At 49.4% G+C, this 23,692-nt stretch overlaps 1 protein-coding gene across 4 annotated transcripts in view; it reads right to left on the reverse strand.

Annotated features, from left to right (window-relative positions):
- Positions 1-23,692, reverse strand: part of ELFN1 (extracellular leucine rich repeat and fibronectin type III domain containing 1) — a 111,273-nt gene that overhangs the window by 34,415 nt on the left and 53,166 nt on the right. For all 4 annotated transcript variants that reach the window (XM_075104886.1, XM_075104888.1, XM_075104887.1 and 1 more), the window contains exon 3: positions 18,107-18,241. The gene's annotated coding sequence lies outside the window, so the exon portion shown is untranslated. The remainder of the gene's footprint in view (positions 1-18,106; positions 18,242-23,692) is intronic.

Here is a 23,692-nt window from a genome sequence, read left to right on the forward strand (position 1 = left end):
TATTATTGCTGCCCAGAGGTTGGAGTGCTCCACTGTTTAAGGCAGAGAAAAAGGCTTGGGAAGCTGCTGCTTGTCCAAGGGTGGAGGGAGCAGCTCCTAATCCTTCTGCTTAGGCACACTGAAGAAGCACAAGACTTTGGGAGAGCATTACAGACCTACAATAGCACCCACCTTCCCACCCCACTTTCCTTCCTCTGCTTCTCCCGTCAACTTGCCAACAGAACCTTCCCCTGCCTCCTCCTCCTGCCCCGTAGGGTGGGCTGAGGTTTGGACAACAATTACCCAGGTACTGGGAGAAATTTCCTAGAAAACTTTGCAAAAAAGCACCTCCTGCAGAGCTGCCTCCTGGTAAGTCCCTGTTCTTCTGCAGGGGGCAGGTGAAACGGCTGAGCTTCAGCTGCAGGCACAGCGGGAGGGCTGCGGAAAGCGTGGAAGAGAGATGCAAACAAACCTGGGGAGGGGGCAAAGCAGAGGCGTAATGGAGGGGCCAGAACAGCTTGGAAGACAGCAGTGAAAATTATTTCCTTGTGAAAAGACTGGCAAGCCTCAGCTGGAGAAGGGTCAGCAAGGGAGAGATGGGAGGGCTCCTCCGGTTGTGGAGAACATGGGAAGGAAAGTGGTGAAGCCCCTGGAGTTCACCCTAGCCCTTGACATGGTAATGATGCAGACACAGACATGTCATAAGCCCTGCTCTGCACACACTTTAAAATCTAAGTAGCTTATGAATAAGTAATAATCCCTTATTCCCAGTACCATAATCTATATTTAATTAAGAAAATAACTAAATGGTGGGAGTAAAAGGGGCTGTATGTGGAAATGGAGACAGAAGCACTGTTAGATAAGCTGCAGTAAGAGGGGAACAAATGCCAGCCTCAGCATGGCAGAGGCAACAGAGCCACGGCCTCCAGCTTGGCTGTCAACTCAAGGCAACCTGGCCTGCAGAAGACTTGTCTACAGCAAAGTCTGCCACAAGCAGCTTCTTGGGTCAACAGGTGAGCTGAAGGTTGGCCAACAGGGACTGAGTCATTCACATGCAAGTGTGAATGTTCCCTCCTGTTCAGTCCTGGTGGTGATGCTGGACTGTGCATGGAAGGCAATGCACCAATGTGCCAAAGCAGCTCATGCCCTTTATGGGAGCATTCAACAGCACCCAAAGCATCACCTTCAATGCTGCTACAAGCAGCTGTTTGGTGCCCACATCTTATGATGTTTCTGCGCTAAAGCATCCTTAGTCAGGATGCTCCAAATGTCTTGCATTGGCAAAAGAAAGCAATCTCTGCTAGCTGACTAGCAGTCAGGGCTGGCATGCCAGAGTAATCCACGCTGTTAGACTGGAAGGGGACATGCCAGGCCAACCCTGGGCCAATGCCCAAAGCATGTAGAGATGTTCATATTATGTCTGGAAGAGCTTGTCATCCCAGGCCAGAACCTACACCAGTGCTCTGCTGATCCCTTAATGCACACCTGGGACCACTGTCCTCACTGTCACCTCAGCACCCATGCGCATTAGCTACTTTTCAGACGTCTTTGCCAACTTGGAGCCAGTGCCAGGCCAAAGACTGGCATTTGGCTTTTTTCCTGGTCTCCATGCTGAGAGCACTACGGATGGTGCCGATGTCAACTCTGATCAACCTCCACTTCGGACAAGAGAGAAAAAGACAGACAGCAGTGTGGCTGTAGATACTCCAAGTACTCTGCACCTGTGTCCAGAGCCCTTCCAACACCACTGAAAGCACCTCCCAGCTACAGCCCCAGACCATACCCATCTGGCATCTTCCACTGCTTCCCCAAAGCATCGCTGCAGCCTTGCTCTGTTGAATATATTTTGCTTTATCATCTCACTTGTGGGGTCGGCAGGTGACAGATCCCCCTCTGCTTCCTTGGATGGTCAATAATGGAACTGAGAGCATGTTTTAAAGGCTTGGTTACAGAAAACAAAAATTCTCAGTCTACATACTACACATTATAAATAGACCGTCTGGTTTTTAAATTGAAAAAAACAATAATCACTGCTAAGAGCCCACTGAACAAAAGCAGCCTTATTACCACTGGGACAGATTCTTTTTTACCAAAAGAACACAAATATTTTTCAAGCTGCTCTCGAGCTCCTGAAGTTGCTAATGTCCTGCTGCTTCCCCTTATCTCTGTCCTGGGGAGCTGCGGGTGGCACAGAGCCACAGCAGGGGTGGTGAGAGTCGTGTGGGCAGTGCAAGGCGGGGTCAATCCCTTCAGCTGCAGGCAAGAGAGAGGGAGGCACTTTGGGGGAGGCTCAGCTAAGCCAGGCTGCAGAGAGAGAGGGAGAGAGATGCCTTGGTTTTTAGTTGCACTCTTTTTGCCTAACTGCTGTTCTACAGCAGGGTGACAGGAGGTCTGGAGAAACCAGTGGCTTAGTCTGGGCGGAGCTGGGGAGTGGGGATAGGACAGGCTGTGTTGCAAGGGGCACAGCCATTCAGGTAAGCTTGTCTTTCAATTGCTATTAAGCAAAGGAGAAAAGCACAACTTCCAGAGGGGACCTGGTATGCACAGAACCTGTGAGCACATAGTGGGCACCTGCCACTGGGAAGGTACTGTGCTGAAAGGTATGGTCCACAGCAGGTTGGTAAGCAGGCGTCTGAGCCGCAGGGACTTCTTGGAGTTGGTTTATCAAGAGGGACAGCTGAGATAACCCTACATCACCATCCCATCAGTGCTGTCACGCTGCCAATAGCAAGGTCCAGAGATAAGCAATGAATCTGCTGAGGGGCCTGGAAGTAGAGGAATGGGGTCCTCAAAACTGTCTGCCCTCCACTCCTTGACCAGAACAAGTGCTGGAGCAGGGAGATGGGTCTGCAGAAATTGCCATGAGGAGCAGAGTGCATCTCAGTGGGATGGAGAGCATCACCACCAGGCATCAGGGCTAGGAGAGAGCACAGCAGCTAAGCACGGGAGTGGGATAACCATCACTCCTGCAGGGTGCTGCCCCTGAGGCAGGTTGCACTTAGGGTGGTGGGCTGAGATTTATGCCCTGCAGAAACATCATCCTGGGCACCACAAGATGTCCAAGGGCTGTCCACAGGGTGCAGAGCAGGCTGTGTTCTCATAGAGCACAGATATAGGAAATGAAAATGAAAGCAGTCCCATGCTGAGGTCCTGATATCTTTCTTTCCTCTCTTCCCAAGCCATAGTACGGTGAGATCACCAGAAGCCAAGTGCTGCTAAATCTAATCTGCCACGTACTTTGGGAACAGCATGGCACTGCAGAAGTCAGCAACATGCTGTGACGGTGGCCGCTGACCCAGAGCCAGGCGCATGGCTTGAGCAGGTGGGAGACTGGAGACGGTGGAGCTAATGCTATTTCATCTGGGTTTCAGTCCCTGAGTCAGAGGGCTGGACAGCATTAGCCATTACTAATCTGGAGCCAGCATCTGAATGACTGCAGAAGAAACTCACACTCACTGGATCCCTGACCGGGCACTGTTTCAGCCACGGCTGCCAGCAGGCTTATGCAGTTGGCCTGTCCTGTATTATGATCAGAAAAAGTGACATGGGTCTGACAGCATCCCACAGTCCTGGCCACACCATCAGTTACCCCACGCACAGAGCTGGAGTGGGCATACCCTTGGAGATGGAGCTCAGAGGTCTTCTCTCTGCTGGAGTCTGAGTGTGGCCTCTGGAGAGGAAGCATGGACTTGTAAGGTTGACCTACCAAGCGATGCTGACTGCTCCATGTTGGAAGTTGTCTTTCTGAGTGCAGCATGCAGGTTCAAATGTTACAGGGAGATAAGAAAGGTGCAGCCTTGGAGGTGGAGGAGAAATGAAAGAAACAAACCCAATTTAATAATGAATATATTATGTAGACATGTCATGCCTCTTGCCTGCTGCATGGATTAATATCCATAAATCAAAGAGGATGGGACTGTTTTGAATGCTGGAGATGGAGGCTGGTCCTCAGAAAATTGCTAAGGGGGCACTAATGAGGAGAGACATCTGGGAACAGCTCCAGGTGCATTGGCTTCATGGACGGGAAATTCTGCAGAACCTTTGTCATTTAAAATTTATTCCTGTGCTGTGGACACATGTGGTCCGTGAGGACAAAAGTGTGGGGAACATGGGTCCCCATGTGCACACATTGGTCACGCTCAGGAAGAGGGTGGCCAGTCCCTTAGTTCTCTGCTCCACGAAGCAGCTCCTCACCTTCCTTTCTCTAGGCCTGGGTTTGCACACCAAGAGAGCTGACCTCATCTTTTGACTTTTCTCAGCAAGAAGGTCCACACTGACTAAGTGACAGGACAGTCTCAGCCTGCGAAATTCAGGAGCCAAGGCTAAGGCAGGACATGCTATTACATCTGTCCTGCCTCTGCCGGGCATGCAGCCACCAGAGACAGGAGTCAGAGACTGGGGCAGCACCTCTTCCTGCTGATTAAATAAACATCAGATCAGCCAGAGATAAGGACAGCCCCTTGGTACTAGAAGGAACCCTCCAAATGTGAAAGAAGGAACTCTGACATTACGTGGAAGGGACTGAGGACACAGGGGCTCAAGTATGGATTGTCTCTCTACAACATTTCTGGAGCCCACCCCAAGGGTGGCTGGTGGGTATCTGGCCAGATGGACATTGAAGTCAGCAGAGATGGCACAGTGTGGCCTTTCACATCCTCAGGAGGGCTCTGTGCAGGAGGCTGCTTTCACATCCCTGGGGGCTGCTGTCAGGCAGGCAGTGGGGTCACTTCTGCTGTCGGTATTTTTTGCTAAGGAGAGGGCATTGAGTGCCAGGATTTCATTAATCACATTTCATGTGCATTTTAAAATCCCTTGAAATCTTCACTTTTTAAGAATATCACCCTTGCCTTCTCCTCTCCCACCTACCCCACAATCTGGCATTGGTGGCCTCTTGTGCCTGCTCTCCCTCTGCCCTTCCTGGGACCATCTCCTTCCACCTGCACTGACCCACTTTAGCCACCAGATTTACAGCCAAGTGGCTCACCCAGGGAAAGACGCTGGATTCACAGATTAAATTTGCAGAGCCAGGGAGCCAGCGGGGACAAGCGAGCAGAAACTCCTGGAGAGAAACAACCACACCTGCGCACACAGGGAGAGGTGAGAAACCTGCCAGGGAGATGACTGGGAGAAAAGGATGCTAAGAAAGCATATGTTCACAGTATGAATGGATTAGAGGGGGAAAGGGAAAAGAAAGCAAGTGAGGAAGGCAGCGAGGGAGGGAACAGCATGGCAGAGAGGGGCAGAGGGTGGCAGGAGGGAAGTCCACCAGCTAGCCAAGGAGACAAAACCCACCATGGCATGGCTACTATTTTTTCAGGTTGCACTGCAAGGAAAATATATGATCTGGGAGAAAGCTTGGTCCTCACAGGGGGCAAATCTGCTACCTGGAGGGTGACAAGGTATGTGGGTAGGGCACGACAGGGAGCAGGGAAGTTGCTGGCTTGGAGGAGGGAAGGGGGAGGCTTGGAGGATATCAAGGTCTGCAGGGACTAAGCTGTGCAGAGGGAGAGGAGGGATGAGGAGACAGAGCTTTTGGAGACGCCTCAGTATTTCAGGGCTTATTTGAAGTGAACAGCCAGTCCTTCGAGGTTCACATCTCATCTGAAGGAGCAGCCCCAGTTCCTGACAGCGGAGCAGAAGTAGCTGCCATCCCAGGGTCCCCACAGAGGGATGGAAACCCCAAGAACAAGATCCAGAGGGTTGCTACAAGCAAACCCATGTGGTGACGTGAGCAAGCTGTGCCGGGGCTGAGCTCACAGACAGACAGGCTTAGCCCTCGGAGAGCGGGGAATTGCTGTCTGTCTGTGTCTCTCTCTGTTTTCCCTGATTTTATTGTGTTTTGTTTAATTGAATCACACACACACATGCACACAAAGCCCCAACTCGTGGTGTAATGTCTGTAAGGAAACGAGCAGCAAATTAACATTCCAGGAGGAGCGATGCCGAGCAAACACATGATGCTCGGCATGAGCCGCAAGCAGGAGGAAGGGAAGCAGCAGGAGGAAAGGGGAAAAGAGAAGAAACCTGCAGAGAGGGAAGAGGGAGCTGCAAGAAGGTTTGTCATGGGGAAACAGAGCGCCAAATAAGCAGAACAAGTGAAGAAGGAAAACCTGAAAGGAGAAGAGAGGGGGCAGCACAGATGATGCTTGTGTTACCTATAAGGTTGCTGTGTCCAAGCTCCCCCCAGTCCCTATGCAGAGAAGTTCAGAGCATGGGAAGAGAAAGTTCTCACAGCTCAGGGCTGGGCTGGGCTGGGCTGGAGGGACAAGGCTCAAAGTCTCAGGGGTCCTTTACTGCTCCAGAGCCCTCCTTCCCAGTTATGAATAAAACATCCCTCTGGACACAGTACCATGATCTAACCTACCTGACCTGCTCAGCCTCTTTTGGTATGGCAAACATACCCCTCTCTCAGCCCTTGGCTCAGCTAGGACTCCCTCACCCCTTCCTCTCATGGTGTCTGGTGTATCTGTAACTCCACACAAGATGCTTGTCCTCAGGATAATATCGGATACTGAGGAATGACGGACACATGGGGTAACACCATGATGTTCTGGGGGATGAGCTCTGGCACTCCCCAGGCTCCACATACCCAAGGAGCAGCACCCCAATGGCACCATCCAAACCCTGGATGACCGGTGCAGCCCTCAGTCCAGCCAGAGCCGGTGGACCAGCAGTCTCCTTCACTGTGACCACAGTGCAGAGGGCAGGAACACCAGAGGGGAAGGAACATCTCCAAGACAAAGGGTTGACTGTGCAGAAAGGCAGGTCTCTGGCCTCTCCTCACCTCCCAGCTCAACCCGGCTTGCGAGGTGCTGGGAGGTAGCACAACGCTGATCAGCCACTCCACGAGATGAGATGCTCTTAAGCACTGGAGAAGTGCAAGGTTAAAGGACGTAAGCATCCTGCCCAGGCTTGCTGTGACAGGCCTTACATGTGTTCAGTCACATCCAGCTATGAACCCACTCTGGAAACCAAGACATTTATTCAAAGGAGCAGCAGCATTGCACACACATCTGCCTGTGTGAAGGAGAACTTCAAAAGGGCTGACAGTCACAGAGCCCAGCAGTAACCTTTGGCTAATTAGCTGTCTTGATTTCCTTGCAGTTTATTTTTACACTTCTTGGGCTCTGAAATGCATTTACTGTAATGTCAGAAAGGTCGTGGTAAATATAAAGCTTCCGAGCAATAACTATATCCACCCCACTGGGCTTTTGGGACTGACAGCTACAGCTTGGCTCGGAACAGGCAGCCTGACAATGCTTTGCTGGGGTTTTTGTCTTGCACAGGACTTATTGAGACTGTGCTGGTAGCAATGATAAAGGCTCCTGGGGTAAAGCAGATATCTGCATGGAGCACCATGAGCACAGAGCAGAGGGTACGTGTAAAAGTGCTTTCCTGGGGTTAAGTCATAGATAAGCAGGAAAGATGGACAGACAAGGAAGCCTGCAGGATGCAAAGCCATGAGCCAGCTCAGGAAGGTGAGGTGAGGTCAGGGAAGGTAGGTGCCTAGAAAGGTGGGAGCGATGATGAACCTGCAGAGGAGCAGGTGGGACCCCATTCTAAGCATTAATGAAATTAACAGCTGGAGCTGCTGTCCAGAGAGCCTTCCTGCTCCCCCGGCAAAGAAGAAAGGTGCAGGAAAAGTGGGAAAGTTGAGGCTGTCAAATCTCAAGAAGGATTTGAACGCCCCAAGCCCCCTTGGGATGGAAAGTGACTGTGGCTCTCAAAGTGGGTTACTCTGCTCCCCACCCTGCCTATGCTTGAAATCGGCCTGTGCTTCATGCATCACTGCACAGTGCCACAGTCTCCCTGTGACCCTTGTTGGAGGGTGGGGACTGTCACCAACTGGGACCTGATCTCCCAGGGCTTTCTTAGCAAAGCCCACCCCTCAGCTGCCAGAGGAGCTCACAGCCCCAGCTGACACCCCCTTCATCCCAAGAGCTTCCTGCACTCCACAGACCGGAGCAGGTTCGCATGTCAGTGCTGACAACTTCCATTTGGCCAAGGTGTTGGGGTTAAGCTGAGGGTGACCACAGCTTGAGCTACTCCTGCTTCGCTCCACAGGGGCATGCAGCCCGCCCTGCTGGCAGCTTGCAGAGCATCTGCCTCCCAATGCTTCCTCTGGGCTCCAGACCCGGAGCTGGGCAGAGGCGTGAGACCAGGCTGAGCCGCATCATCAGGAAACGCAAAGGGTAAGAAAACAGCTTCATTATCTCTGCGCTGCAATCTCCAGCACAAACCACTCCGAGTGTGGCTCCCCCTGGACTGTGCACAGAGATCGGAAGGAAAGCAGAAAAGAGACAGTTGCATTAATGATCAGAAATGAAGCAACACTCCTCTGCCCCTGGATCAGTGCTACACTGGCGAGGAGACCTCTGAGTACCTGCAGATGGGTGACAGGCACCCAGCACTTCAAACAGCCTTCCCTCCTTGGCTGCTGCTCTGCCTGCCTGGCTGGGCGTCAGTCTTCAGGAGTGTCCTGGGTGCCAGTCGGAGAACTCAGTGCCAATTAAAATCCAGGCTGTTGTTTCCTTTGAACTGCAGAGAAACAAAGCCCATGAATTCAACCTTTGCCTTTTTTTTTCCCCCAGATGATGTCAGGAGTTAAAAGACAGAAGAGCGCTGAGTGCAATTGCTGTCGAAAGCTGCTGGCTATTTCAGCGTGCTGCTTGAATTCCACCAGTGGAGGCTGTGCTGGAGTCAGTAGCCCAGCTGCTTAGCTCCAGATCTTTAATTTTAAGGGTCAAATCATTATGAACTTGCTCAGGGAAGTTAATAGAAAGTTTACCTTTGCCTCAGCTACATAAAACCAACAAGAAATTCCCAACTGCGTATAGTGATACACTGTTCATCTCCCGTCCCAAGCATCCCTTCCTATGAGTCCAATGCATATTTTCATTTTTAAACCCACTCTTACAATTAATAATTATGCTTCCTGATCAGAACCAAAATGTTTCAGATGACTGCCAATAAGACAAAGGGCTTGATTTAGGGGCTGGCATTAGCCAGCACTCAAATCTGGGTCTCCCCACTTCTGCTGAGGTTCAGGTATTTCAGCTCTCTGCTGTGATGATGCACCTGCATCCTTGCAGCACAAGGTGCAGCACAGCTCTGTTCAGCCCCTTGGCGTGCAGCCGGTTGGGCCCTGACTGCACCAGCAAATCTCTTTGGCTAGCACCCAAGCACCTTAAAAGCCCTTTGCAGCTCCCTGTACCAACAACTTGCACCTGGGTTGCTTTAAAGGATGAATACCATGGGCAGAGTTTCAAAGCATCTTACTGACCATAAGGCTTGTGAGCAGAGCAAGGCACTTTGGTACCTATAGTCTTAAACCCATACAGAGAGATGACGGTGAGCAATAAGCAGAGAAGGTTCAGCAACAGGGAAGGAGTTATTACATTGCTCCAAGCTGGCAAGGAGGGACCTGCAGCCCTGAGCCCTCACCCCTATCAGTCCTTTTACTGCCCATCAACATATACTTTGGACAGAAGTGGGGGCCGCCTGTGTAATCTGAGCCCTCTGGCATGGCCAAAGCCATGGCAAGATGCAGGGATCCTTTAAAGGAGTTGCTACCATTCAGGAAGGGAAGGTCCTGAGCTCATAGGTCATGCGTACATACATACGTACACATTATTTATACCCTCCAGATGACAGCTGCTGGCTGTATCTACAGTCCCTCTCCACTGACACCTCTTTCTGAATCATGGCTGCGTAAAGCTCCTTGACACACCTGGAGGATGAGAGACGTGGTAAAATCCCAACCATGAGTATCGCAACAAAGGTACAGTCATTATCAAAGTGCAGATAAATAACAGCTTCCTCACAATTTCAGAGGTGGGGGGTGAGCTAGGGCTGTCTAAGCACCCTCCTGGAGCTTTCGTCTCAGAGGGGTGGCAGTAGTGCAGGGTCTAGACCCAGGGACACAGTGTGTCTGCGCTCATGGCTCCAGGGCCAGTCCCAGATGCTCCACTGGGGTGCGCAGAGGGTGTCTGTCCATGCTGCTGGCAGAGGAGCTGGGGAGCTCAGAGAGCAGCTGGTGGGTGGACTTGAGTGGGATTCCTCCTGTATGGAGAGCTCTGACAGTCCTCCACACATGCCTGGCTGCATAAGTCACTTTTCATTTGGCTGACACTCAGGAGAAAGTCTCATGTGAGACTTTTAGAGAATGCGGTATGCAAATGGTGGGAGATTGCACCACATATCCTCGTGAATGGACTGTGGCGAGCCTGAGCCCCTGACACTATGCAGCGCAAAATGAAGAGGGGTGCCTGGGACAGTACCAGCAACCCATCCTGCCACTGCATCTCCCCTCTCCTGATGATTTTCTTCCTCTCATTACCACCTTCCTTATTTTCCTCAGGACTTTAGCCTGCTCTGAATCTTCCACTGTGTCAGCTGCCTGAGATGTGGGAAGGATACAGGACCATCCTGATGGATGCAACAGCCAACAGCAGGTATCCTCCACTGCAACGGGTGTTCACATTTACAGCCACTATTTCAACCAGCCCTTGAGGTTGGACAGGAGCTTTTCCAGGAGTATGATGCCCGAGCCCAGCTCTGGGGTAGCTGAAGCCCCAAGGAATCAGTGCCTATGTACAACCCTACGCAGCACCACCAGGGTCTGAGGCCTGGGGACCAGCAGGGGGTAAAGACTGCCCCATCCTACCCTATCTCTGGGAATAGGGACAAGAAGCAAGACATGGGAACAGTTCATTACTTTCATAGGGGTTTGCTGGCAGGGAAATCTGCTCCTTCCAGCTCCAGTCACTCCAGTGACTCCCCCCACCATGTATTACATTTTATTCTATAAGTGCAAATAAATTTCCATTGAGGGTAGGGACACTGAAACACAGAGAAAGAGGAGAATATTATCTTATCTTTCTTTAATCCCCACCATCCCAAAGGATCCTGGTGCCGTTTGCTTTACTTTCTATATGTACACACAGTTAATTAGCATTACCACAGAACTGCAGGTATTCTCAGACTTAGTAGAGGGAATATCTTGTAATAGGAGGGTAAGCAAATTGTTTCTGCTGTTTCTATTACAGCCAACTTTGATTATCCAGGGTAATGGGATAACAGGGACAAAGCAAAAACATGGATAACATGAAACCTATGCAAATTAAGCTAGGAAAAAGTGATGCTGAGAGTAATGGAGGAGAGAAAGGTCAGCAATACTGATTAAGGACCACAGAGATCTCTGTGCTAGCACTGCCCTAAGCTCATAAATCCATACACAATGGTAACTGGGCACAGAGTTATGCAGGAAATCTATAGGGTCTGTCACTATGCAGGGGAAGCAGAGACATCCCCTGCATAGGAAAGCCAAGCTGCAGCAGAGGGAGGCAAATTGCATTAAAGCCGAGCATTTCAAAGCCTCCAAGTAAGGGTTTTGTCATTAAAATGAATAAGATTTGGGCACTCAACCCACCTCCTCCCTACATGGGCAGGAAGAAGCCCAATTTAAAGGTCAGCATCTTAATGGTTTTCGCTGGGTATATACCAGGATAACTCCTCTCCAAACAGAAACCCAGCACCTGCTCAGTGAGAGCCACAGACACTGTTTGAAGGAGCATGACGAGCATCCATAGCTGACAAGGTATAGGTATACAGATAGGTATAGCTTCTCCATTAAAACAGGAGGGGAGAGGCTAAGAGGAGAGAAGAGCTGACTCCAACTGCATCTTCTTGCAATGTGGCCCAAGTTGAGGAAAGGAAATAGCACTTGAGTTGCTCTGTAGTCTCCCATCTCAGCAAAGACCGAATTCACTCTGCTCTGCCAAAGGGGATTTTCAAATCCTCGGCACCAATATCGTGGAGGCAGCTCTGAAAAATTTCTGGTGGTGGGTGGATAAAAAGGGCACCAGTGGAGATGAGACAGAAAGAAGAGAGGGAGGAATCTTAGAGGAAGACGAACCTTCTTAATAGGTTTTATTGATTTAACCCAAAGAGAGAACAGTAGGGGAAAATTTATGCCATTTAAATGCAAACCAGCAATAAAAATAATCATTAGAGTCATAATCTCAATCTGTTAGCATTTTACGTAGAAATGAGCTTAATGGAAGATATTTTCCATGTAAACTATTTGCATTTACTTAGTACAAATGAGCCTCTTAAATATAATTCAATCATTATCACGGACTTTTTTAACGGGGTTGTTTTCAGCCCTCAGTTCTCTAAAGTGCCTGATGATTTCACAGCCCCTGCTGAGCCTGACTTGAAGAAGCTGCTGACCCACCCCAGCTGTGAGCCAGTGTCCATATCTCTGTGGATATTCCTGTTTCCATACTGGAAACACATGTGGATTTTGATGGCACTTAGAAACCATCACTCTTCACCCAAACAGTGCTGAGATTTTGTGACTGGCCAAGGAGGCTGCATGGCTCAGTCATATCTTGGGACCTTTGATTGAGCAAAAGTGACTTCAGAGCATGTTCCCAGGTTCTCATCTTCCAGAAGATGTGAGAACAACCTGACAATCTTTCTTAGCTTTTCCTCTTGTAAAAGAGGAGGAAGATGTGGGGGTTTCCCTTTGCGGAGGAGCTGCAGGGCTGGCCATGAGGATTCTGAGCCCGCAGCCTGGGTGGGATACCCTTCCCTGGCGCAGGAGGGGAAATCGGATGCGTCCGCCTGCATCTCAGAAGAGGCTTTTCTGGCCAGTGCCTTGTCCCCAAGATCAGCCTCTACGGGGACATGGTGCTGCCCACGTGCAGGTGCTCAGGGGAGGTCACCGGCCCTGTGACTCCCACGCCACACGCATCTCAGCTGCAAAGAAAGAAATAAATACCCTCTTCTGCCTGGGGACACCTTTTAAGCTTCTTGCTAGATTTTCATAAACTAGTCCAGAGTCTCAACTGGGCCAGGCATGATCTCATTTAGCATCCCATCCACAGGGCTCTGCTATACCAAGGCTGCTATTTCATGCCACGTGCTAGTAGGGTCTGGAGTTGCTCTGATTCATGGCGCCAGGGGGGCTCCCACAGCCCTGCAGCAGCCCTTACCCTGCCCTAAAGTGGAAAACAGCCCACGGAGGTGGCCACCTGGACCGACATCCCCAGTGCTGGGAAGGTCACAAGCCCCTTGCAGACCCGTGGCTTGGCAGAAAGTGCCAGAGCAGTGGCTCTCCAGGATCCAGGCTGCTGCCAGGGTTCTATGCCAGGGGCTGCATCGGCAGCCGCCACCGCAGCTTCTCGAGCGGGTCTGGCCCTACGTCCGCAGCCTGGGGAGCCAATCCAGGCCCCGATGTCCTTCTCATCGCCAGCTCTCCAAGCACACACCGGATCTCACGCTGCGCGGGTAATTCAGGCTCGCAAGGGGGTTATTAAAATCCATTCAAAGCTAATGTCAGCCATTTCAGTGTTAATGTCAGTGACTGAGAGGCACAGCAGGAGCCGGGGCAGAAGGACTTTGATTTCCCCACTTTAATTTCCAGGCAAGGTGGACTTGGTGAGCAGCAGTGGGAGACAGGGAGTGGCAGCGGGTGGGAGCGTGTGGTGCTGCATCTCGTGCCACAGACAGGTGGGATTCACAGTTTAATCCCACCAGCCAAACATTTCACTCCAGTTTTTACTTGACAGCATCTATCCCTTGCTGGCTGTTTCAGAGGCACGTTAGCTGCCAGGATCCCAGCAGGTGAGTCTGCCTCAGCACTCAGCTCCAGCACGGCAGCTGGAAAGGGGCTGACAGTGCTGCTCTGCACTGGTCTCCATTGGGTCTGGCAGGTGAGATCAGGCATCAGGTGCATTTAGAGTTTCAAATCTCTTCCCCCAGGTTCAGCCGTGGGTCTGTGCTGAACTCACAGCCCCTCAAACCTGCTGTGGGCAAAAGCAGGGCTGGAATTTGCTCATATCAATCAGGTGAGTCCAGACCAGCCCCTGGATTTTGAAAAAAGCTGGGTAATTTCAGGATGTGGTTACCATCATGCAGGCTAAGATAAGAGTAATCAGAGCTTCGGCCATAAGCCGATTCCTTGCAAGTCTCAGGAAGGAATTAGCCCCGTCTCCTCCGCCCTGTGCCACCCGGCAGCATTTGCACACATGAGCGTGCGCCTGGCGAGAGACTGAGCCATGGGAACACACATGTCCCAACACTTGCCAGAGACAGGGTGCCAAGGACCCTGTGCAGGCAGTGCAGAAGTCCCATAAGTAGAAGAAGGGGACAGGAAGCAGCAAAAATCTGCTCTGACCACAGTCCGCAGGGCAGATATTGCCCTACCTCCCTGCACAGGCGCAGCAATGCTGGCACCCAAAGGTGCCATGCCACTCTTCCTCCACCCCTGGGAGGTCCCTGCCCTGTTTTCTCCCCCAGTTTCAGCATCTGCAGTGGGAATTCCTCCACATTTGCTGAGAAATCCATTGCAGTCTCTTAATGGCTCATCCTGGCTGGAAGCTTTTCCTCGTATGTAAATACTATGTGCATAACAGTGACCTCATTTCATACTCTGGAAGTGCATCAGATGCAGCTAAACATACTGAAGCTGGCTTAAATGATCTGAATTTAACATTTGGTTATGTAGTCTGAAGAATTCATTGAGTTTTTAGGTTAGAAGGCACTGTAACTGTAGTCTGAACTCCTGGATAGTAAATTTTATCCAGGGATTTAAAGCAAGTCTGACCATTAAGCTCCATCCTTCTGACAGACAAAAATTAGCCTGGTTCATAAGCAAGAGGAGCGGCTGCTGGAGGCAGACTGATCACAAGTCACCCAAATACCAAAGACCAAAATGTTGACCAGCTTCTCTGAAGGGCAGCAGGTCCTGGCTGATGATTCTGCCACAAACCAGGTTATTTTGCTTTAGTGTGTCTGATTTGTGAAGTGAAGGTAACGAACTGTTCTGAGGTCAAAGGTAGTATTCAAAAGCAATAGTGGCACCACTGTTTTCACCTAGAAAAGTGCTGTTATTCGAAAGTCAACAGTATTAGAGAAAAGCAAAACTCTAGTGGTTGCCAGTGGTCAGCCAGATGGGGCAGTGAGGTAGTTTAGGACGACAGGACTGATAAGGAGATGTGTGGCACCAGCAGCCCCAAGTCCCATCCCATGTCCCTGCCCTCCTGCTCCAGTGCTGGGGTGGCTGGGGAGAGGGGCCAGGGAGGTGGGAAGGAGCCACGTATCCCTGTGGCCAGCATCTCACGCCACGTGGCAGGTTACCAAGCAGCTGAGACTGGGCAACGATTTCTTTTGCCAGTTTTCTAATTTATCTAATGAGCAAGAAGATAAATCAAGCTGACAGTCACCCAGGTGGTCGTGAGCCTCGGCTCCTCACAGTCCCCTTGTTCTTCCAGCCCATTTTATAACAGGGTTATAACCCGAGGACACAGCAATAACTCCTGCTATAATCTTTTCTTTACTAACGTCACTTAGCAGATGGAGTCATTTAGAGGTGCTCATGTTTAAATGAGTGGCTTGCCCTGAAAGGGACAGAGCTGGGGCTGTTGGCAAGGTTTTCGGGATTGTTAGCCTAGAAAATGCTTAGCAGGGGAAGCAGTTGGCAGGCAGATTTCACGGACATGGCGCCGTTGTCTTCTGCCAGCTAAATTACAAGGCTGAAATCCTGGAGCTGGATGGGGCCAAACTGTTCACAACAAACAATTTAATTGATGAATGAAGTGAATTGCCCAGGAGATGATTTTTAGTCATCTGCTCGTTGCATGAAGCCTCTTGGAGAAGGGTCCGCGCAGTTGGGTGTCGCCGGCTACCCACCCACATCAGGGACAGGCTGGCCGGGGCTCCCTACCATGTGGGCCTTCACCAGAGTCACCTGGGCACCTGCTCCCCGAACGAGCAATCCAGTGCTGCGAGCACGGCTACCTCCAGGCTTAGCAATCCAAAGATGTTATACTTCCCTACAAATGTGACTGCTCTTAAGCCTTCATCGCTAGACCAGTGATGGGACCATGCAGAAGATCTCAGCCATTGGCTGTTTGAAAGGGAGCCTACATAATGTGAAAAATGGCACCAAACTGAACAGCAACACCTACTTTCCAGCTTCTGCAAGAAATTCAGTGGCAATCTCAGAAGACTCTCCTCTCTCGCTCCCTGACCCCCTGCACAATGCTGCACAGGCTACCTTCATAAACTCCTTTCATTTGGTCTAATAAAGTAAATTAGCTCTCCAGCTCTTCCAAGGAGAATAGCCATGAAAATGTACATTGAGATGAATGCCTGCAACTCCTGCTTGTGAAAAGGCTTCTGAGAAATTAATAAAAGGGACAATAATTACCAAAGAACGGGGAAATATTGTTCATGCTGGCTGGGCAGCATTTGACCCATCCCTTGCAGAGGTTGGGGAGAAGAAGGAGGAAGGAGGAAGGAGGCAGGGAGCTGAGGAAATAATGGCAATCATTGCTCTGCGGGAGGCAATATCTCACAGTGTCCACGGAGACCAAGCCCAAATTATTCAGCCTAATAGTTCTCAAAACAAACTCTTATTCTGCTCCTTTGTGGCAGGCACGAAGCTTTCTCTGCAAGTCCCATTTTATATCTTTGATAACTCAGTGCTGGATGGTATAACACTCAATTGTGAAAACCCTGCAGGAGCCTTTGATGCAAGCATCTTTGAGATGCAGGGCTTATCAGCTCAAATAACACAACTGTCTTTTATCCTTTGTGTCCCAAGCCTGCTGTTTTGGCACTTATACTTGTAATTCATTGCCTGGCTCTAGGTCTGGATCCATCAGGACAGGCAACGCTGTCTATCTGTCTGCATTGCTGAGATATTTGTGTCTGCCCGGAGGTACCTGAGCACCTAGGCTCTGCTTATCTTCAATGATGCTTAGGTTCCTATTTGGTTAAAAGTCACTTTGGAGAGGGGGTCTTAAGAGCTATAGACTTGTAGGTGCTTACAAAATTACTACCCCCAGGCCAGGCTGTCCATCTTTCCCTCCGTCCTGTCAGGGACTATATCCTCTTAGTCCCATCTGGCCTTCAGAGATGCCCATGTACCTGCAGCATTGCCGCTCCTCCCTTCCAGACCAGGTCCAGCCCACAGACCTGCATGCCTTTCACCAGCACTACATTTTCTTCAAAAAAGGACAAATGAGGTGGAAGAAGAAAAGGTGAAAACATGATAATAGCTGTGGGAAAAGGCCGCTGCTTTAGACTTGACAATGCTGGAAATGGAGGCTTGGAGAAAAGTTTTTCTCTGAAAATTATTCTTTTCAATCTCAACTGCACACTGAAGAGAAGTTTAAGAACACTTTTTAACACCTTTTGTACTCAAATTCCAAATTCACCTGTCTACCCATGCAATAACAGAAATAATCTTTTTTTATCCAGCCACACATTTCGCTATAGAAATTTGTTTCCATTAAACTATTCCCTTTTGTCCTCTTAAAAAGCATATTTTAAATAATAACAGTGTAAAAAAAAATTATACACTACCCAAAAAACTCAACCCTGTCGACTGTGCACTTTTACACAAAAGTTATCTCTTTCTTTCAATGGATTGATGAAAACCCTTTTCATAATGTCAAGGTGTAGATGAGAAAGAGGAAGAAAATTTCTGAGTGCCCAGCACAGCTAGTCATTTCAACAGGAAACACATGGCAAACTCTGGTCTTAGAAAACTAAATTACAGCACCAACATGAACCTGATGTTCTCCTTCTGCTTTGTAAAACATAATTTTGTAGAAGTTGGGATGGAGGCACATATTGCACTTTTCATCTGGGGGAAAAAAAAGTACATTTTTTCCATATTCCTTAAATCTTAACAGGAGAATGTGACTTCAATCTTAAAAAACAAGAATTATAGCTATGATAACTTTCACTGCTACCACACTTTGCAGAGTGCAGGAGTCGCAGCTCAGCCGTTCAGGGTTTCCCCCGGAAGGCCCATGCTTAGCCAGCACTCAGGGAAGAGGCCCGCCAGAGATCACCCCAGGGACAACAATGTGAGAAACATAACCCTAGATCGTTGTCCCTGTCTGCACCAGCATCTTCTGTCTTGGAAATGAATACTGCGAGGCTCCCCTTTGTGCTCCACACCTGGGGAGGATTTCCAGGTACTTGAACCCTCTCCTGAGAGACTTGCTCCATCCACGCGACCCCCGTTTGCTCTCTCGCATGGCCAGCTGTCTCACAGCAGCTACTTCTCTATTCTGGAGATGCAACTGAAAAGGTCACCCCTTACCTTTGCACCTGTGTGGTGCTGCTGGTCCTTGCTACAGTCATGAACGTCTCCTAGTTGTTGTTGGCAGAGGCTGGGAGGCACACCGGACACAGCATTCAGGATCCCGCAGGATGGTCACCAAGCCCAGTATTTGAACTGCAAGAAAGCAAAGGAAAACATAAGAGGGAGTTTCATCAGGGGGTGTAAAAGATTGATTAACGGCTTGATTAACATGAAGCCATCCCAGGGACAGCACAGCTACTCCAGTCATGGATCAGACACAGAGATGCAGGGACCAGATGTGAATGGGAAGAGGACCAAGGGGAGGTCCAAATGAGATCAGCTGCTCAACATAGTAACTAAAAGGGAAAAGAAATCCACCCACCAGCAGAGGAGGGACTGTAAGAAATTCTGGAAGGGGAGCTGGGACTGAAGTAAGAAGAATGGGACAAATGCCAGATGGGGACTGAACGAGATGCAGGGAAGATGGATAGCTCTGGGCATGCACAGGGCAGATGGTAAGAGACAGACATCAATGCAGAGCTCCTGGAGGAGTGAGGAGCCACTATCACCACCAGCACCAGCCACCCAGCATAGACAGATTTTAATAAGCTTAATAATCATCCTTACACCTGGGCATCAGCCTCATGAATGCGTTTTTAAATCTTAAGTGTGATTTTATTGTCCTCATTAGTCACTTTGAACCCCCTCTCTGTTTTTCTTTTCGTTTTGGATGCCTGACTGGCCAGGGCTCCCTGTGCTTACCACTGCTGTCAAGGTCCTGCTCACCCGTGATGTGAGACAACCAGTATAGCAAGAAGTGACACTGATCGTAACAGTACTCATCTTTGTGATATTTAATGTCTTGTTTTATCGTCAACATAATAACAATAATAGCAATATTAGTGACAACCATTTTATTATTCCTCTTGTTAGTAATATTCAGACACGACCTAAGAGGTATTTCAGAAAAACAACACAAATCCAGTGCAAGATCCAGGAGAACAGGGCAGTTAATTAAACGTCAGAGTGATGGACAGAGCTGGGACAAGCCTGGAACAATATCAGAGGGCTGGACAACTTCTGACAAGAGCAGGGAAATGGATGGGTCTGCGACATGTCCCAGGCCTCTCCTCCGGTGAAGGCAGAACTCTCCTACCTACACGCATCTTTAAACACAATATTGCTCCCTGCTCTGTTGCTGTTTCATTGACTTATGCAGGTGAGGAAATTTTCTGGAGAAAGCTGCCTTCCAACCCATGTCACCAATTGCAGTCTGATCTGGTGACATTTTATTACCTCCAAATGGTGCAAAGAAAATAGAGCCCTATTGAAAATGACAGCGTCTTAAACATGTTTTTTAACCAGCGTATGTGTGAACTCACAGCAGGTAGGATTTTTTTTTGCAGAAGATTTCTTCTCCTTTTTTCCAAATTAGACATTCACAAGAGAAGCAGGCGGAGGACAGTGAACGGGGAGAGAGAATGGCAGCCGGAGGGCATTGCAAAACTCCAAGAATAAGTATTACAGAACAAAAGCAAGTATGTGACAGATACTGGGCAATCTGTAAGTCATCAGGAGAGTGGAGAGCATAATAGACTAATCAATCAGGTAGACAAGGGTGAGAAGTGTCACAGGGAGGCAGTAGGTACTTGGAGGTCAGTTATGGAATATAATCTCTAAGTAGCGCAAGAACAATGACAGGTATTTGAATGCAGGTAGGCGAACGTTGGATTGGTGATTTCCAGGAGAGTGAATGTCAGATGAGAATATTATGGGGGTGAGGAAAAATCACCTGGTGTTTTAGAGACGGGCACATATTCTGTAAAGTGAAAGGCTGAACTGGTGAAACTTTAAAGTGTAGCTCCATTTTAGAAAAAGCTGTTGAAAGACAGATGGTGGCGCTCCCTGTTGCTTGTTCCTCTGGGTTTCCAGACAAAGTTTGTCAGGTCAGAAGCAAAAAAAGTGATGCTTTTCTGAAGCATAAGTCCTGAAAATACCACCTGGGATCTGAAAGCCAAGCCAGATCCCTTCTAGCCTGTGCTCTCTCATCAGTGATCCTGGCATAAGTAATCTCTACTCTAGTTGGCTAAGATGCATGGAAGTTGCACACTGCCATATATGAGAAGATAGGGATTCTGCAGGTGAATTTAATTATTTCTTCTACAGATAAAGTGGGAGTTGATAAAGCACAACTCACTCTCCATTAGCTATCTGGGCTGCACAGCGACAACAAGAATTCAGGCAACATCATTTACTTCTCTTGCTAAGGTAAGCTGGTAAAGTATCATTACACCCAAGGAAAAGTTGACTTAATTTGAAGTCATTTCTACCAACACTTTTCTGACCTTAACTACGTACTACAAAGGCGTCACACAGTACTTCTAACAACAGCTAGACTGAGGCAATTAGAGCTGAATGAACAATTCGTAATGAATAATCTGTTCAGCAAACTTCACCTCATTTTATGCTCACAAAACGTTCACACGCAGATTGCAAAGTTCTCACATTTCATTGTTAATGGAAATAACTTGCCATTTTTTCCCCCTGAGTGAATAGCACCATAACAGTTCATTGAAAACAATCTATATTGAAAATGTAGGCTGTGCTGATGGGTTATGCTGGCCACGTGGTGCTGTTTCAGTGCCCCCATTGGGTAAGGGACCAGAGCAGCTCCAAGACTTGCAAATCCCGACTGCTGCCTCTCTCGTTTGAAACTCCCTTTTGCCAAACCTGTCAGCATTAGAGCATGTTCGCTGGACCAAATATCAGCCATGGATATGGGTAACATGGGAACAGAGCCAGCTGTGGTCCCTCTACAGCTGATGGAGAGGGCCAGGTATCTGCAGAGGCCACCAGAGTGGTGGACAACGAGGGCACAATGGAGAGCCTGACTGCCTTAAACTGCATGCTTAACTCTCCATGCCCTACACTGGCCAGGGCAGGGACAGATCCTGCAGAGAGAGGGGCACCAGTTGGCAGCCCAAGAGGCGGCACACTGCTCACGTGAGGCTGCGGGCAGCAGGCGACCCGCCTCGCTGCTAATGAAGCCGAGAACAATGCGTGCTCTAACGGGCTGAGACACGCAGGGAGATAAGAGAGCATGGGGCAATAAATCAGGCTTTCAAAGCAGAGCATATTAGGAGATCAATGGGACAGATATTAGACCAAAGGAGCAAGCACCAGAGAGACAGGAGCAATTCTGTTCCTCCTCCTTCCCCCCACTGTTGCTAAGGAATTTTTTTTTCCATTTAATAACATCCTCATTGTTTTTAAATGAGCAGCAAAGACAGTGGGTTCCATGTGGCATTAGCAATGTGTTTGTGAAAGGGAAAGCAACTGGCTTCTAGCAGGATTTGATAAAAGCCTCTCCAAGCTCCGAGTGATTTACAGCTCGGGAAAACAAACACGGACTGATACAAATGCAGAGAGAGGCAAAGACAGCACCAACATCCAGGTACACTCAATTACCAATTCATCAGCCCAAGTGAACTTGAAGGGCTTTTCAAACTCTACACGGCTCTAAATTAAAGGAAATCTCTAGATGGATAGCATTCTGCAATAGGGGGAGAATAAGACTAATTTGTTGATCTTCAGCTCAGGAGCCCTTGCCTTTCACGGGCGAAGGGCCATGGGAGAGGGGGGCAGGTGGCAGCTCCCGCTCCCCACGAGACTGGGCAAAGGACCAAACATTGATGCCTTTCATGTGCTGCTGCAAAGCTGCTGGCATACACCTCTCTCTCCCTCTCTCCTCACCATGCCATGCCCCAGTCCCCAAATGGCCTATTTTTCCTGTCTCTACTAGAAACTCTGCTCTCACCAGCCCTGGAGGTATTTATGGCAAAGCTGTGAAAATAACCAATTTTTTGGATCATTGACTAAACTAAAAAAAAAAGAGGGAAAAAATCACTGCACAGTGACCCTAAATTGGAATTGCCCAGGCTCTCCACGGCAAAATATATATAGGAAAAAAATATATATCTATGGTCAACCAATTGTTTAATTCAATCTGAAACTAACTCATGGGGAATGTCATTTTTCCCTCCATCCCCTGCCTAGAAACCTATTTTTTCACAAGAAGAGATGATTTACAGCTTCCCAACTCCATGCTCCAGCAGCACTGACACCGACATGGTGTTTGGTATCTTCCCCTATTTCATAAAGTTCCTCAGTGGTGAGGGACAGGGCCCTTCAGTGCTATTGTGATAAAAACTCAGAGGCAGCTGGGGGTAGAGACAGCATCGCAGGAACAGAGGGAGTCCAGCTGCCGAGATACTGCAGGGAACTCTTTGTTAATTGTTCATGCAGAAACTGTTTTCATTTCTGTGTCTAATTGATATCTTGGGGAAACGGCATCTTAGCAAAAGCCAGCGTATCTTCCCCAGACTCTGCCTGTGCGTGCTCAGGCGAGGTGCCCCATGCTGCCTGCACTGATGGAGCGACTTGCTGCCCCCAAAGCAGCGGTATTGTCCCTGTCCCCCCACCCCACATCCTCATCCTGTGGTTCCAGAGAGCTTAACCAGCGCAAGAGCCCTGGGGCAGCTGGAAGGGTGGCTGTTGAGCTCAGCTGCCTCCCAAACCGTTGGCAGAGAGAGGACTTTGGAGAGTTTTGCACCGAGAGACACCCATTCATCAGCAAGCTGTGAGCTGTGTCAGCCTCCAGTCTCCACTCGGGGGTAGGGACTGCCCGCATCCCTGTGGGAGCTGCCAGCACCATCCCTCCTCCTGCCAGAGGATATCAACCCTCCTCCCTTCTCTTTCCTTAGGCCTCCTCCAAAGACAGCAGCCATTGCTCACACACGCAGCTCAAAGGCTGGCTCTGAACTATTTAAGAGCACAGCAGGTATTTTAATTATTCACGTCAAGTGCGCCTTGCTTGCTAACGACTCTCTGAAGCTGTCATAGCCAGCACGGGGTGGAGAAGAGCCCTGCCAGGCAGCTTCCCATGGTCTGGCCTCGGGGCAAAGCTTGGGTCTGCAAAACAGCAATGATCAGGTGTTGTCACCACAGGCAGAGGTAGCATGGGGACACTTGGGTGAGGAGTACCTAGGCAGATCTGCCTGGTCCCATGCATGCTTGCTTGCCCACCCAACCCATCATCCGACCACCTGCCCAGCCTGCCCCACAGTCACTGTTACAGCACCTCGTATCATGCTGCAGGCCCAGAGCATCTGCTGAACGTTTTGCTATTGCTGCGAGCTGCTGTGCCCCATGCCGATAGATTAGCTCTCGTAATAGTCTAAGGGTGCTAGAGTTACCAAGATACAAGGAAATAGAGGGGTACTTATACAGCACAGCTGGGCGGCTTCAGACGAAGACAATAGCAGGGATGGCATGCTTCCTCACTGCCTTGAGCTGCTCCCAGGGTTATATGCAAAGACCTGCTTTGGAATTCAAGCCCTTGCCACCCTGCAGCAATATCTCTACTTGCTTCTTCCTTCCCAGTACCATCAAAAATATTTATTGCAATTTGCTCTTCCGACCCATATACCTCCCTAGGTCCTGGCACTGGGGGCTCGAGGCAGAACAAGCTCATCTTTCACAAGGGGAAATGAGTGCTGAAAGGAGGACGGTGTCCCACCAACATGGCTGGGAGAAAGACAGCTC

The sequence above is a fragment of the Phalacrocorax aristotelis genome, chromosome 10, assembly GCF_949628215.1.
Source record: "Phalacrocorax aristotelis chromosome 10, bGulAri2.1, whole genome shotgun sequence".
In the NCBI taxonomy this organism is placed as follows: Eukaryota; Metazoa; Chordata; class Aves; order Suliformes; family Phalacrocoracidae; genus Phalacrocorax; species Phalacrocorax aristotelis.